The sequence below is a fragment of the Chironomus tepperi genome, unplaced genomic scaffold (assembly GCF_022539635.2).
Source record: "Chironomus tepperi strain 1889 unplaced genomic scaffold, CSIRO-AGI_Ctep_v1 contig_359, whole genome shotgun sequence".
Classification (NCBI taxonomy): domain Eukaryota; kingdom Metazoa; phylum Arthropoda; class Insecta; order Diptera; family Chironomidae; genus Chironomus; species Chironomus tepperi.
Genome location: NW_027226481.1, coordinates 4,559,552 through 4,574,775, shown reverse-complemented (window position 1 = coordinate 4,574,775; position 15,224 = coordinate 4,559,552).

Below are 15,224 nucleotides of genomic sequence, written 5' to 3'. Positions count from 1 at the left end.
GAGATTGAACCCGGGTAATTAGGACCAATTGGCCGACCCTCTAGCCACTAACCCAATGCTTAGAATGAATCAAGTATAAAGTATTGAAATTATGTCCAATTTTTTCTTAAATTTCTAATTTTCATTCAATGAATTTTTTTAACTTTAATTTCAAAAAATATCAAACTTTACCTCAATAAATCCTCAAAACCCCAAAAATACCCCATCAAAATCAAAACCTTCATCCAACATCTACGTGACTAAAGCTCTTCCACTCATAATTTCATTGAATGGATCATAATTTATTAAATTTATCATCATCACAAACTCAGCAATTTTGTTCATTTCCATCAAAAAATTGACTGTTAACTTCCAAAGAAAAGGAATATTATTAATCACGAAAAAAAAATTATAATCAAATCAAAATCAACGTAATAAGCAAAATTGAGTGCTAACTCCAAAGATTTCAGCCGAAACTTATTAGAATTTACGTCACTAAAACAATCACAAACCGCCTCTTTCCTGCGTACGCTAATATAAATTATGTAAATTATTATCTCTCACTTGTTTCTATCCATTCATTTAGTCAGCCTTACTTGTTTATATTTTTTTTGCCTAGAGCTGCAAATTTCGAAATTTTTTTCTCTAACCCTTCAATTTGATTAATTATTTAGATTAATTAATGCGCGATATCCGACCTTCATCTCTTCATGTTGTTTGGGATAATAATAATCTCATACATATATAAATATGTGTATATGGATATACAAAGGAAGCGATAAAAATAATTGGCTTGAATGTATAAGCACAAAAACACTTCTAAATCCTAATTATTTGATTACATCCTTTTTTGACATCACTAAAAGCACAAAAATACACACGACAAACAAAAATTCACGTCTATTTTTATCTTTTCCTTACTATGTCGTGCTCCTCCAAAACAGCGAGGAACAAAATAAGGGAAAAAAATATATTTTTTTGGTTATTTTTTTGTTGTTGTTGTCAGAACATTCGCAACCAAAGTTTTAACGCGAACTGTAACGCGAAATGGTTCAATCAGTTCTGACAGGATTCGTGAATGTAGAAATATTTCTTTATTTTAATTCGGTCGATTCGGGTCTTGATGTCGGTATAGGCATTCGGAAGTTTGTTTTTACTTCCATTTATCCTGGAAGTTCCTTCGATTCAATCGATTTGAGGAATTGCGCACACTCGGGTCAATTCCAATGAAAAATTTTTCCATTCCATCCTTTTTCCCGTTTTCATGGCGACGACTTTTTTTTGTGTTTTTCCCTTCCACAGATGGAAAATTTGAAAATTTTTCAAACTGAAAATTCTTGAAAAATTTTCCTACTGTTTTCATTCATCAATTTTCCAGACATGCAGAATGACTGGTTATGTGATGGTGTTGGTGTGATTACACAAGGGATATATACAATTATTGTCACAACACGTAATCCTTTTTCTATTCTATTTCGTTGCTCAATAGGAAATTTACTCAACATTGAGTCCAGTTCTTCTTTGCGCTTCATAAATTTATGAGATGCAATACATCATCATGGATCAGAAAATATGGGGTATAGAACATAAGGATATAATGAGTGCATCAAAACAATTATGCATGCATGGATGAACGTAAAATTGCTCAAAGGAAATTCAATGTACATGTTCATGCAGAAGATGGAAGAAATTATTTTTTTTTCTCATTCTTTTTATTTCCCCATACTTTTTTTATTTTCATTACATCACATTGGATCATCATATTTCTGCTTCGGCTGGCATTAAGGCTTTAAATTTTAAAATATATGAGGATGCAAATTCTATTGCGAGGAAATAAGAAAGATGGAGGGAGAACTCATGGGGGGATTATGAAATTTTCATTCTAAATATTGAAAGAGGGAATTTTATGAAGCTAGTTATAAATATACATGCGAGGAATTTTGCAGTCTCTTTTTTTGGATGATTTTTCTATCACATTTTTAATTCATTGGAATTTGCTTTATTAGAAATACGATGTTGCTATAATTTTTCATGTTTATCTATCTTGTTTAGATGCATTTAGACTTTTCTGAGAATTTCTCCAGATTTTTTAATCAACAAAGTCCGAAAATTGATATTAATGATGCAAAAACTGATGATAGAGCTACAAAATGTAATCTTAAAGATGCAAAAGCATACTAAAGATTCAAAAATGATGCAAAATTTTATTTAAAATGCAAACTTATTCGAAAGTTTCGAAAAGTGATGCAAAATAAATTTATGGAAGCAAGAATGATGCAAAATCAAATCAAAAATGCAAAAATTGATGCAAATTTGAATTAACGATGCAAAATTTAAAGTGAAATTGAAATAACGATGCAAAAATTAATGCAAAATCAAATTAACGAAGCAAAAATTGATGCAAAATTAAATAAAGGGTGTAATAATTGATGCAGAATTAATCGAAACATCTTAAAATAAATACTCAGGTTTAAAGAAGATGCGAAGTATAATTAAATATGCAAGATTTGATGCAAACTGAAGCTAAATGCTTAAATAAACCAAAAAAGATTCTAAGTGGGATGCTGTAGATGCAAATCTGAAGATATCAAATCACAATGAATTCAAAAACCCAAAAAAATTCAACGTAAATTCTTAAAAATTATTAAAGTATTCAAAAATTTATTTAAATTATGCTAAAATATTTAAAAACATTAAGCATTTTGTATGAAGCCATCTGACGACAGCCCCCTTAAAAATTTACATATTCATCCCACAATCAGATGAATCCCATCTTCTAGTTCTTAAAACATCAGGCACAAAAAAAGAGATCGAAACATCAAAAAATAATCGGATAATAATTCTGTATCTTAAGATCTCATCCTCTGAGTCTACAAAAATCACGTATGATTTGTATTAATATATACCAGATTCGATCTGAATAAACCAGATTTAATGATTTATCTTTTGCTATTTGAATATTGAGGGAAATCAAAAGGATTCTCATCATGCTGCAAGAAAAAGAAAATTACAGACAGTAAATAAACAATAATTTTTTAGAAACAAGCCTTGCTGCTTGTTGTCTGTTGAGTTTATTTTCAGATTATTATTTATATATATCCCCAAGCCATACAAGAACATCCAAAAATCCTTTGATCCCCAAAATCTTTTATTCTTTTTTCCTCTTAATTTCACCGAAGTTTGACTTTTATGATGGAAAATTCTTTGGTCCATAGACTGCATAATAGTCACAGTTATCATCGAAACATTCCTTGTTGGTAGTCATCTGCCCGAACAATCAAAAATTATTGTTATTATAATGACCGAATGAAGAATATTTTTCGGTATTCATGTGCTGTGCTGTATATGTGAATTAATTTGGTCGTATTTCAGACTTTATGCTGCTTTCTTGATAGTTGTGTCAGATTTTTGTGACACGTGAAAATTTATGTGCGAGATTTTCTGGGAAAATATGACTTTAAGGTTGAAATTGTTGAATCTAGACTTAAAAACTATAAAAATCAGGAATAATTCAATAAAATCCACTAAAATACATCCAAATTTACATGTATCGGTTCCAATAGCTCGTGTCCATTGCATCCATTTGTAAATATAATTTACATACAATTCGTGAACCATGTACAGAGCGAATTCCTCCTTTTTCACAAAGCAGCTTACCAGTTGTTGCTTTTTTATTCCAAAAATATCCAAATGAAACGTGAATTGTCGATAGAGAAGCAGATCACAGCTAAATAAATAAGCATTAACTTTCATACCGTCTCACTTTTTACATTCAATAAATCTTCTCTCTTTTTTCTCGTTGTTTTATTTACAGAAAAGCCAATTTAAGGAACATATTAATCCATCATGTCAGAATATTGAACCCTTTTACTACTTCAATGTAGATACTGTTTTTCAAAAGGAGATTCATATAAAAACATGAAGAAAATTAGAGTGGATAGAAGATGAGAAGCATTTTTGATGAGATTTTTGTGACAGCAAAAAGGTACAAAAAAAAAAATTATATTTTTCTTATCTGCCATTTCGTGACTGCAATTAATCATGTAAATTTGTTTTTAAGATTGAGCAAGGACAAATTCCTTAAATTTCTAAGACTTATTGCAGTGGTGGTCAACCTGTGTGTTTCAGCATATTAGTGTAATGTCAAAAATGCTTGGAAATGTCATGAACCTTATATTATGTACGGTTTTGGTCTAGACACACCAAGGTGTGCCGCGAAAAATGAAAGGTTGCCCTCCACCAGTGCTGAACATTCGGCATACAGTTCATGGCATTTTTAAATAATTTTGGGCCACTCTAGTGTGTCGCTGCACACAAATTGTCCACAACTGCCTCACAGTCTTCAACATTACACATACTAAAATTCCCCAAACATCAACATAAGAGCACTTGTAAAGTATTTAAATATTATTATTAAAATAATCATTTTTCACATTCAAAACATTTATAAACGGCACATATGTATAGGAAGGCATTTGTAAGGGTTGAAGTCACAAATCTTCTAGCCTAATACATTTGCCAACACAGCAATATAAACACCCCTTCATCAATTCTCTACTACTGTAATGTTTTTAGAAAAAATATTCATGTATATGATACAAATGAAAATAATTATCGCATGTAATTTAAAGGAAATGCCATTATGGTGGGGTTGAAATAAAAAAATTCCTGAATTGTAAAGCGCTGTTTGAAATGTTGGATGTTTGTAGAATTTATTGATTTTGGGGGATAGAGCGCAGATTTGGAATTTGTAAAAATTAAAGCAAATTTCATTATTTAATGGATATTACTCAGCACCAAATCAAAGATTGACGTCATCTAGATACAATATGACATTCCTAGAACTAGACATACATCCTGTCAAATGAAATTCTGTCCAATTGGGTATAGAATTGCTTCCATATCAAGGCAATCTCAATTATATCCCAAAGAACTCTAATAAGATGTATTGAGAGGTATAGCCAGGCCATGTAATTGATCCGAATGGCACAAATAGGTTAATCCATCAACAATCGGATATTTCGGAAATAGGCCAGATTTCAAGAGGTCGAATCCAGTTATGAAAATTGCAATCTTTCCTTTATCAGTATTTAGAGATAACGATCCATTATACTGATTACTACGGCTAGTCCAATTACTATTCGCATATTGTAAAATTGTAAAAGTGCACTGTGTAGCATGACAAATGTCAAAAAGTGACATCCCAGTCACCCAAACCGTCATCACACCTCCACCAACATCACATCCACCAACAACATAAAGAACGCTACATCAAGTGACATTACAGGATTTGAATAGAGTTTCCCGTTTAGTAACCTGAAAAAAAGGGGTTCCTCAGCCATTCATCATCACATTGAATAGCATTACGGAAGAGCTGATAGAGGAGGCATCCTCTATGTATCTATTTGGTTTAAAATTATTTCTCACTTTGAGAAAAGTTGCGACAGGCAAAAAGCCCCTTCGGCACAAAAGAGAGGTTCATTTTTTAAAAGAGGGAAAAAAACTCATTTCAATCCTGTCGAATAGCATTAATTGCTACGTCTGCTCATTTTTCATTCACTTCTCTCCAACCTCTTTCGAGTTACTTTAGTCATTCTGAAATTGGTTTTTCCATTCTTTCCTTTACTTCATCTTCGTCTTACAGTTCAGTTTATTTCAATTCTTCACATCATGTGAAAGACAAAAAAATACATAAAAAATTGATTTTAGAGCTTAAATTAAGGAAGCAATCATGATGGTAAATGAGAATACCACACATATTGATGAAAATTCCTATTGATATGTATAAGATCGAGTTATTTGAACAATTTTTTATATTTTAGTAATTAAAATGATCATTACAGTGTCTGTCTCGAGAGATTATTGCTCAACATAAAGAGTTGATGATGGGGAAAGCTGTATTGAAGATAGATTGAGAAAGTTTTATGGAAACTACTATCGGAGAAATTATTTATTGCTTTTGCTGTATATTATTCAGCTGAATGACATTTAAAGAGGTTTTGAGGCTGATGCTGTGTTGATTTTTTTATGGATTGACAAAAGATAGAGAAATATTGAGTTTGAATGATACAATGATTTGATACAAAACCAAATGATGACCAGACATATTGAATAAACAATAAGTTTATATAGACTAAGTTACACGCAGACAAATTGTGATTTTAATGTTGAACTAATCGATCTGACTCATCAAAAAATAAACATAATGATAAAGGGAGTAAACCTTGGCTACGTATAGCACCTTAGAATTAAATGATTTAATGAATAATGTTGAGGTAGATTTGGTTGTCAATGACCGGACTAGGTGATATTCAAACAGAATTCGAGTCGGACTTGAGTTCTGGATTAAGAATTTCGGGGATGGATGAATGGAAAAAACCTGAGTTCTGTGTTACTGTGTTTTGAGAGTTCATGTCTTCCTGTGCTCCTGTGTTATTAAGATTTACCGTCAGACTTTGTTCATGTTTCAAATTTATCCAATTCTCGACTTCTTCGGAATAGATTTTTCAAAACAACCCTGTTCGACTCATATTGAATGTTGCTCGTTTGCAGAAGACAATGATGAAGTCATGAATTTTACGGCAACATTTTTAGAGCCAAGAGAATGCCAATTGGCAAATCTGTTTGTGTTCATCAAGAGAGTCGTTTGAGGAACCAAATTTGCCAATTGTCAGCCTCTTGATTCTAAGTATATTGCAGCCTTATCACTGAATAGTGCCAGCATTTCAATATTTGCTGATCGGGATCCACATAAACAATCATGTTAGATACCTTTGTATCTACTTGGTAACAAAAACATTAAATCTTTGAATTTGTTTCATTGAATACAATAAATATCATTAGACAGCTTCAAGATCCCATCCCCACTCTATACTCTTCTACATTCAATTACCTCTGGTAATCTTAAATTCATAAATAAGATTGTCAAGAAGAAATGCATTAGCAAAATGAGTATGCAAATAAAAACGACAAAAGGATTAACCCAAAAAAGACAAAGAGAATATCCTATTAATATTTACGAGCTTTTAATCCTCAGTAACATACAGATATATAATTAGACTGGCTAAAACTTTACCATCCAAGACGTGTCTTTAGGTTTTGCTATTAATTAAATCAACCACCGAAAAACTAACAGCACTAAAGTGTCTAGAAAGTTTTTAAAATAGTACAGATTTAATTTTTGGGTGAAGAAACTTTCCAACACAGCAATTTCCACTAATATCCATCATTATTAAGACTAATTATAGTCTTTATCTGCGTAGCTTTGCAAAAAAAAAAAGTTTAATCGACGATGTTAAATTGTTGGTAGAATTGATTATTGGAGGTAGATTTAGATCATTAAGCGTGCAAAATTCATGAATTAAGATATAAATTAAGAGGAAAAAAAGTTGTAGATGAACAAATTTTGTGGATGAAAATTGCATTATATCTAAGTAGAACATCCATTATGTATTTAAAGATTCAACCTGCGGATACAAAGTTTCTCGCACAGAAATTAAATTCTATCCAATAAAAATTGAAAACTTTTCTCTTAAAATTAAAAGAATCGCTATTTGAAAATTCCACAAAAACACTTGTAAGAACTAAAGAAATAAAATAAAAGCATAACTTTTTAAAAACTACAGCATCATATCCTTTATTTCTTCATTGCTCTGTTGACTTCCATCGCAATTAACACGAAAATTGTTTTCCACGAAAAAGTGAAAGAAAATGTTGAAATTTCCTTTCTTTTATTCTCTTGCTTTGTCAGTGTCTATCAGACCGTGATCTTATTCTCATTGCTTCCAAACAGTAGCATCAGTTGGATGGGTGGGTTGAGGTCGTGTCATAAAATATTTGTGTTTAAGACGCATTTGATGATGTCATATGCAAATTTTCTAATTTGAGTATAAATGGCTTGGAGAAAGGTTATGAAAATGTATGAAAAATTGCCAAAATTTGTGGAGGAGTAAGGCATAAGTATCGCCTACATGATTCATAATTCACTTTAATGATGATCTTTTGTTTTAAAAGCATAAATATAATTCTAATAAAATTGACTTTGTTATTTTAAGGTGGATTGAGGATTGTCGTTTGCAGTTAATCGGGATATTTTTAGATCTAAGCAGTTGATGCGAGATTATGGATTCCCTTACAGACATCAGTTGATGGTTTTTTATAAGGATTCCTTCAGACGATAAGCATATTCACATGGTGCTTTGATCGGTTCACTAACTTGAAATAATGTATGGAATGCGAGGTAAAATGTCAGTGAAACTATTGCAGACAGTCTTGAATGACATGTTTCAAGGTAGAGCCATTGGTTGCAATGTCTGAGCAAAGTAGAATCTTGCATATCAGCCCATTTATAGGCAAATCTGTCAATATAAAGTTTCGAAGAGATAGAGCTCTTCAGACATGGCGGCAATGACTCTCGAAAACAATAGGCAATTCTGACAATCGGATATTTGTGTTACTCCTTTGTGATTATGTGGGTTCGATTCCCACCAGAGACCGATCTCTCAATCGCTAAATAAAGTGCTGTCGATATGATAAGGATTCAGACAAACCACAGACTACGTTACAAGAAGGGACGGCAATTGGATGACGCCAACACAGTTTTATTACGCTATTAAATAGCAACAGCTCTTAACTCTCATTGTCTACCTAAATTTAGTCTTATTTACTTAGTTCGCTGGCCGAACAGATCAATTATGATCCATAGTCTCACTAAGAATTGCCTATCATAAATTGATGATTCTAAGAAATAAAATTAATTAAACTTCTTCGCCAAAGTTTGAAGACGACTTGAATTTTGCATGGAAAAGCCGACTCGACTCCATATAAAATTCAAACCAAGCAACTGCCATCTTTTTGCATACAAACATCCCTTAAAAAATTAACCAGTTCCAGTATTTTCCTCCACATTCTATTACAACCACCTCGAGAGTCAGTCTACAATTTGAAATTAAAGTATGATCACGTTTTCCCTATCAAAAATTTTTGTTGCTAAAAATCCTTACAAAAATTAATTTCTCTCGTCTCTTGCGTGTACTTTCTTTATTCTTCTTCTTTCCGTTGATGATGAAAAAAAAGAAGTAAAAAAAAACTTTTATTTTTTGTTGAAATGTTTATACATTAAACTTTCGTATTTCGCCTGATACAATTAATGAAGAGTGAAGGCTTTTTTATTCAGTTGAGCAAGGATTCTTATGGTCTTCTTCATTTCGTTTCTCCCTTCAAGCTACCAACTGACATGCTAAATGAGTATATTTTCATTTCTACTCACTTAATAATAAGTTTTAATAATAGAAATTATTTTCACTTTCACGTGTCGCTTACTTCCAATTAGCATTCAATGCTTGACTTCTTTTTATGTCTATGTCTCGTGGGTGGTAAGGTGTTTGAGCTCGTGTTTTGTCTAGTTGCTATGGGGGTGGTTTGAAAAAAAGTTATTTTTTTGAAGAATTTTCGAGATTTTTATGGATTTTTTGAGGAGTTCTAAAAAAAGGATTACATTGTCCGAATGGGACAAGATGGTTACTATCTTTACTTACTTCGCTGACCATACAGATCAATTGTGATCCATGGCTTCCCTCAGATGTCGCTTTAAACTGGTCCAACTGTTGGCTTCCGCTTGCCACCTGGTTGGTATTAGTCTAGCTTGATGACGGACTTAAACCGAATCCTGAACCAAGTCAAAGTCACAACAACCTGGGTCAATCAAATGCTCAATTGCTGAATTCCTACTCATATTCTTCATGCGCTCCAAATCCACATCAAAACCACTTCACCTTCTTCCAAAAATACTTCTTACCTTTCTACTCAATTTATTTGGCAAAAGAAAAACATTAAACGGCATTAGATTCAGAAGAATAAGTCTAAGGCCACGAGAAAGCTTATCTTAATTGTAGAAGTTGGATGTATGCTCTTGAAAAATTTATTTTCAGTTAATGAACATTTAATAGCTTCTAAAATCAACCGCATGTGGCTTTCATCACACCAAATGACTCCTGTAATGAAAGTGGAAATGAGGAAAAAGTGCTGTAAAAAGGAATGTGAAAATATTTATTTACAGCATTAAGACGAATTTGTTTCATTTGAATAATTTTTATTTAATGGATTTTCATTCCTTTTTCATTTAAATTCTCATTTTATTTACTTTCTTTTTTAAAACTAATTATATCTCTTTTTATTTATTTTTTTATGTCCTTTTTATCTTGACTATGACAATGACTTTTTCATGACATACAAATTATCAAACATAAAATTGAATGATAAAATTTATAACATAGATAAAATTATAACATTCATTTCAGAGCAGATAGAGGATTTAGTGGATGACAGGTGGTGTAATGGATGGAATGGATTGTTGATTGAGCACGAGAAATTGCGGTGAGACTTCGTTTTTGTGGTTTCTGGTGGATTGCATGTGTGTTTCGCATCCGTTGAGATTTCTTGAAGTCTATTCTAACATTTAATCTCGAACAGACAAGGAACATGCTCGCAAAATTGAGGATGCTCTATTATATTGATTGATAAGCACGCTCTTTAATGTGAGTATGCTCATTGTATTGTCAGGAATTCGCATTGAGTCGAGTCGACTCGAATCGACGATTTTTATCCAAAATCTGACTCGACTTAGAGCTTTCAATTCTCAATCTACAAAATCTGAGTCAACTTAGAGCTTTCAATTCACAATCTACACAATCCAAGTCGACCTCGATCTTTCAATCCTCAATTCTCAAAATCCCATCTCTAAAAAGCTCAGTTCAATTCAACAAATCTTAATGTAGGTTATGCATGCTTCAACACAATCCATTCATCCTTTCAAGTTTTATGTTCAATACTTCTTTATTAACAGAATCCTCTGTCATCCATTGTCTGTATTTAGATAGAAATCCATGAAAGTGAATGTTCATGAGCTATTACTAACTGTATAGTTCCATTTACTTACTCGTACATCTCCGAAATGAGAAACATAAAATCTAAGAATTTACATTCACAATAAAATAAGAAAATATTTCATCATCAAAAAAAGGAGACAAATATTTACAAAGACTTTTTTCCAATAAATTTTGGTTTCGTTTGTGCCATTTTTCAGACAACCAGATTCAAAAATGTTCAAGGGTTTACATACATTTTCATTGCCAAACTTTGACATTTATTTTCTTCTTATTTGCTTAACTTTTTTTTTGTTCATTTTTACGATGTAATTTAACAATATAAAATTTTTCTTTAATATCACAGAATCTCACAAAATTGACAAAAAAAAACTAAAAGTCGGATGAGGAAAAATGAAAATTTTAAAAAGCGTTAAAAGCGGAAAAGCCAAGAGAAAAACTTTAAAGCATTAATAAAAAGTTGTGAAAAAGTTGGAAAAGCTAAAGTTGATTGGTAAAGTTCGCGCAGTTTTTGCTTTAAATGTCTACAAGATTATGGAATTTTAATGAATTTTCAGCTTTAATTTGAAACTCTAAAAATGTAACGTCTGTTAAAGATTCAAATTTTTGCTGATTCTGAAACTTTTTCTGAATTAACATCTTTCAAAGATTCAAATTTCTTCCCACTTTTCATTCATAAAAATTCTTCTCACTTCGAAAAGTCTTTTGAGTTTTAAATCAGATTAGAAGCTTTTTAACCTTTTGTATGTTTATTTTCGTAATCTTCAGAGTCGCATGAATCTCTTCAAAGAAGCAAAAATCCTTTTAAGAATGCTCAAAGCATTCATAAACCAGACAATCTAAAGATAAACATCCATCAATCCTTAGTAAGACCAAAACTGCACATTTTATGCAAAAACTGCGCATTTTATGTAGTTACATATTTAGGGATATTGAAACCACGATCTAGAGAGTGAAAAGAGCAAGATATGCTATAAAAAAGATGTAATTTTTATTTTTGGTTATGTTTTATGATAGTAACTTTATCTTAACTTATTATGAGTTATGAATTATAGATTATAAAAAGTTTGTTTTTATATTTTTTCTCTAAATAAAAAGTTCAAATCTCGACATTATTTTTTCATTATTTATAAGGTCGGTGTATTGTTGTATATCCTCAATACCATTCATTGATCCTTTTTTTTTGCCTTACCCTCGGCAGCTTGAATGCGCCGCTCTAGATCCTATCAACAATTTATTTGTAAGAAGCAATATAAGACGAGAGTAACTTTTTTTTATTTGGTAAGCATGCAAACAACTCATAAAAGATTATTTTTTATGATGCGAGAAAAAGTTTTTCTTTTCTTTTAAAGGAAAAAATTGACAAAGGGGACGAAATGAATGAACTTGAGTGGATACGATGATCTTGAACTGAACTGCTGAGTTTAATGAGATCAGAGAAAGAGTTGAGTTGAGGGTCCAAGTACAAAACTTTATTGATTTATTTTTCAGGCTTGAGTAACACTTAACCTCAAACATTTTGAGGTTATTCCTTAAAAGTTTTACGATGAAGTAAATTAACCATAAGTGACTAATTGCTAATGACCTCTTAAGCTTCTATGTTATGTCCAAAACTTTCCACAAATAGTTATCATCCCCAGCAAGTCTTTAGTATCATGAACTGTTGAGAGAAAAATCTGAGCACACAGTCAAATTGACCATAAAACTTTCATAATCTGCTTTAATACTCATTTGGTACTGTAATTGAGAATTGAGAAATGAGAGGAAAAAGGAATACAATAATGAGGGTTAAATATTGTAGTAAGAAAACGAAGAAAAAAACGTTGTTATTGATGAGGAAAATGAGGAGTTCAAGGTAAATGCGCAACTAAATTTTATCAGCATCATGCTACGGTGTTTATGAGCTTCGCATAAAATTACATTAAAATTTTAATCGTCTTTAAAATTTTTATTAAAATTAAACTTACTCGCTTCTTATTTCCATAAAGTCTCGAATTTATAATGCAGGTGTAATTTAAGGATCAATTGACTGAGGCAACTACATGAAACTTTTTGACATTAAAGCTCGTAATGCTTGATATTTGAGTACCAGAAGGAACTTACTAATTTTGCTGATATCAGAAAAAGCTCTTCGATAGTCGGAAGTCGTTAGATTTCTGTCATTTTCATTCACTTAGCACAAGTTCTCTTCTCGCATTTCTCTTTTTTTCATGTTAGCTTGACAATTGTTCGTTTCAAATCAATTTTATTGATTTTTATTGGCCTTGAGAGGAAGTCTTCTTGAATTTCATTTATTTACATAAGATATTTTATGTCTGAATTTGAATTGAACTTGACAATTTAATGCAATTTTCTTTATGTTTTGATGTTTACTTATCAAATCAAATATCTCGATGAATTTTCGATCTTGAATATCCAATATGCTTTTGATTGTGATAATTTTTCGTGCTCCGCTATGAATTTTGATGATGTGTTGGAATTGTCTTGTTAATATGAATAAATAATGTGAAATTTGATTGGAAAAATCGCAAGTGAAAGAATGAAAATGTTCAAAAGATGTTGAATTTGATTCAATTTTTATTAGAAATTTGATTAAATATCATAAAAAAGAAGTCTTTAATTGCAAATCTTGCAATTTGCAAGACTCTCATTCAAGGTTTATCTTACAATAAGAAAAATATCTCAACGAATATGACTAGAATGTTGCTTTTAATGTAGATAAAAATGCAGCATTCATCTTTTATGGATCACATTATTCAACTTGAATGGCATGAAGGGCACAGAAAGCATAAAAAAATACACTTCGTTTCCCATTCATAGCTGAATACTTCAAGTATAAATAATACAAAAAACGTATTGTTGAAGCAATTACCTTAATGCTACAAATGTCAGGACTGATCATAATGGAATACAATTGTGTAGCTTAATGGTACTGCAAAAAGAAGAAAATTATTGCGAGAAAAATAGTGTCAATGATTTTCATAATTGAATCATTGAAATGAAAGAATAAATTAAGAATGCGAATGAAAAATGACATGAAAATTAAAAGAATCTTGTTGAATTGTTCTGCAAATGATTTCCTTTTCAAATTATCTGGAACTGAAACTTTTTAATCGCAAATTCTCCATGAATATGATTTCCTTTTAAAAAATGATAACTTTATCTCTAGCATTAACAATTTTCTGTATTGCATGCACGAAAGAGGATGGAATTATATAACAAGGAGATAAACTGGGATGAAGGGGATATTTATGAACGAATAAAAAAGAAGTGAATACAAAATTATTTCATCTTAACATTTTATTTTCATTTTTTTTTCTACCTTAAAATAAAGGCTGCATTCATCCGTCATAAACTAAAAGGAAAAAAATAATTTTAAATAATTTTTTCTTCAACTACGTTTTTTTTTCCATTTTAAAACTTTCTACTTAATAGATTCTCATTAATAAAAGTATCAAGGGTTGGAGAACTTTTGGGATTTTTCATTGGAATTTTGAGATTTTGTAAGATTTATGAGGTTTGTTTGTGTTATTTGAGATTATTTCAGCGGGATTGATGAGAGTTTTGAACTAAAATCAACAAATTCAGCCATTTTTGATGTTGTTTTGCTTAATTAACTGAATAAGATTGCTGAATTCAACTAAATATACAGGATAAATGTGCTAAATTAAGTAGTTATTTCTCCTTACTCAGCTGAATTCAGTAATTTTTAAAGTTCTAGTTATTTGTAGCTGAATTCAGAAACAATTTATTTCAGCTCACTAAGCTGAATTTTCTCAAATTCCTCATTCAATTAGCTGAATCTACAAATTCCAACACAACCTTTTTATTAATATAACAAATATTTTACAAAAATCTCATTTTCTATCAGATCTTTAACATACACATCCCAAAATCACCCCTACAACATTCCTCAATCCTTAATACCATTTTATTTATAGTTTCATATCAAATGGGAGAGGATGAGAGGAATATATTCAATTTTGAAAAGTGAGAATTGTGATAAGATGAATGTATTAAATCCTTTATTAGTATTACATAATATTTATCATTTACTTCTTTTTTTTTGAGACTCACCTCACGTATTATTTTTCATTTCATTTAATTTATAATTTATTCATTTTATTTATTTTCAAATCAATTTTAAATTGAATATCAACAATATCATCCTTAATTTTTTCATTAATTTAATTAAATTTAAAAATTTGATTTAATTTAATCAATTTCTTAATTTTTTTTTGTTTTCCTTCAGCATGTTTTTTTTTTTTAATTTTATTACTTGAGTGGACTTGAGACAATTTTTTTAAGATTTATGTATGTGAATTTACATTTCTATATCTCGGGGTGATTCAGAATTGTTGA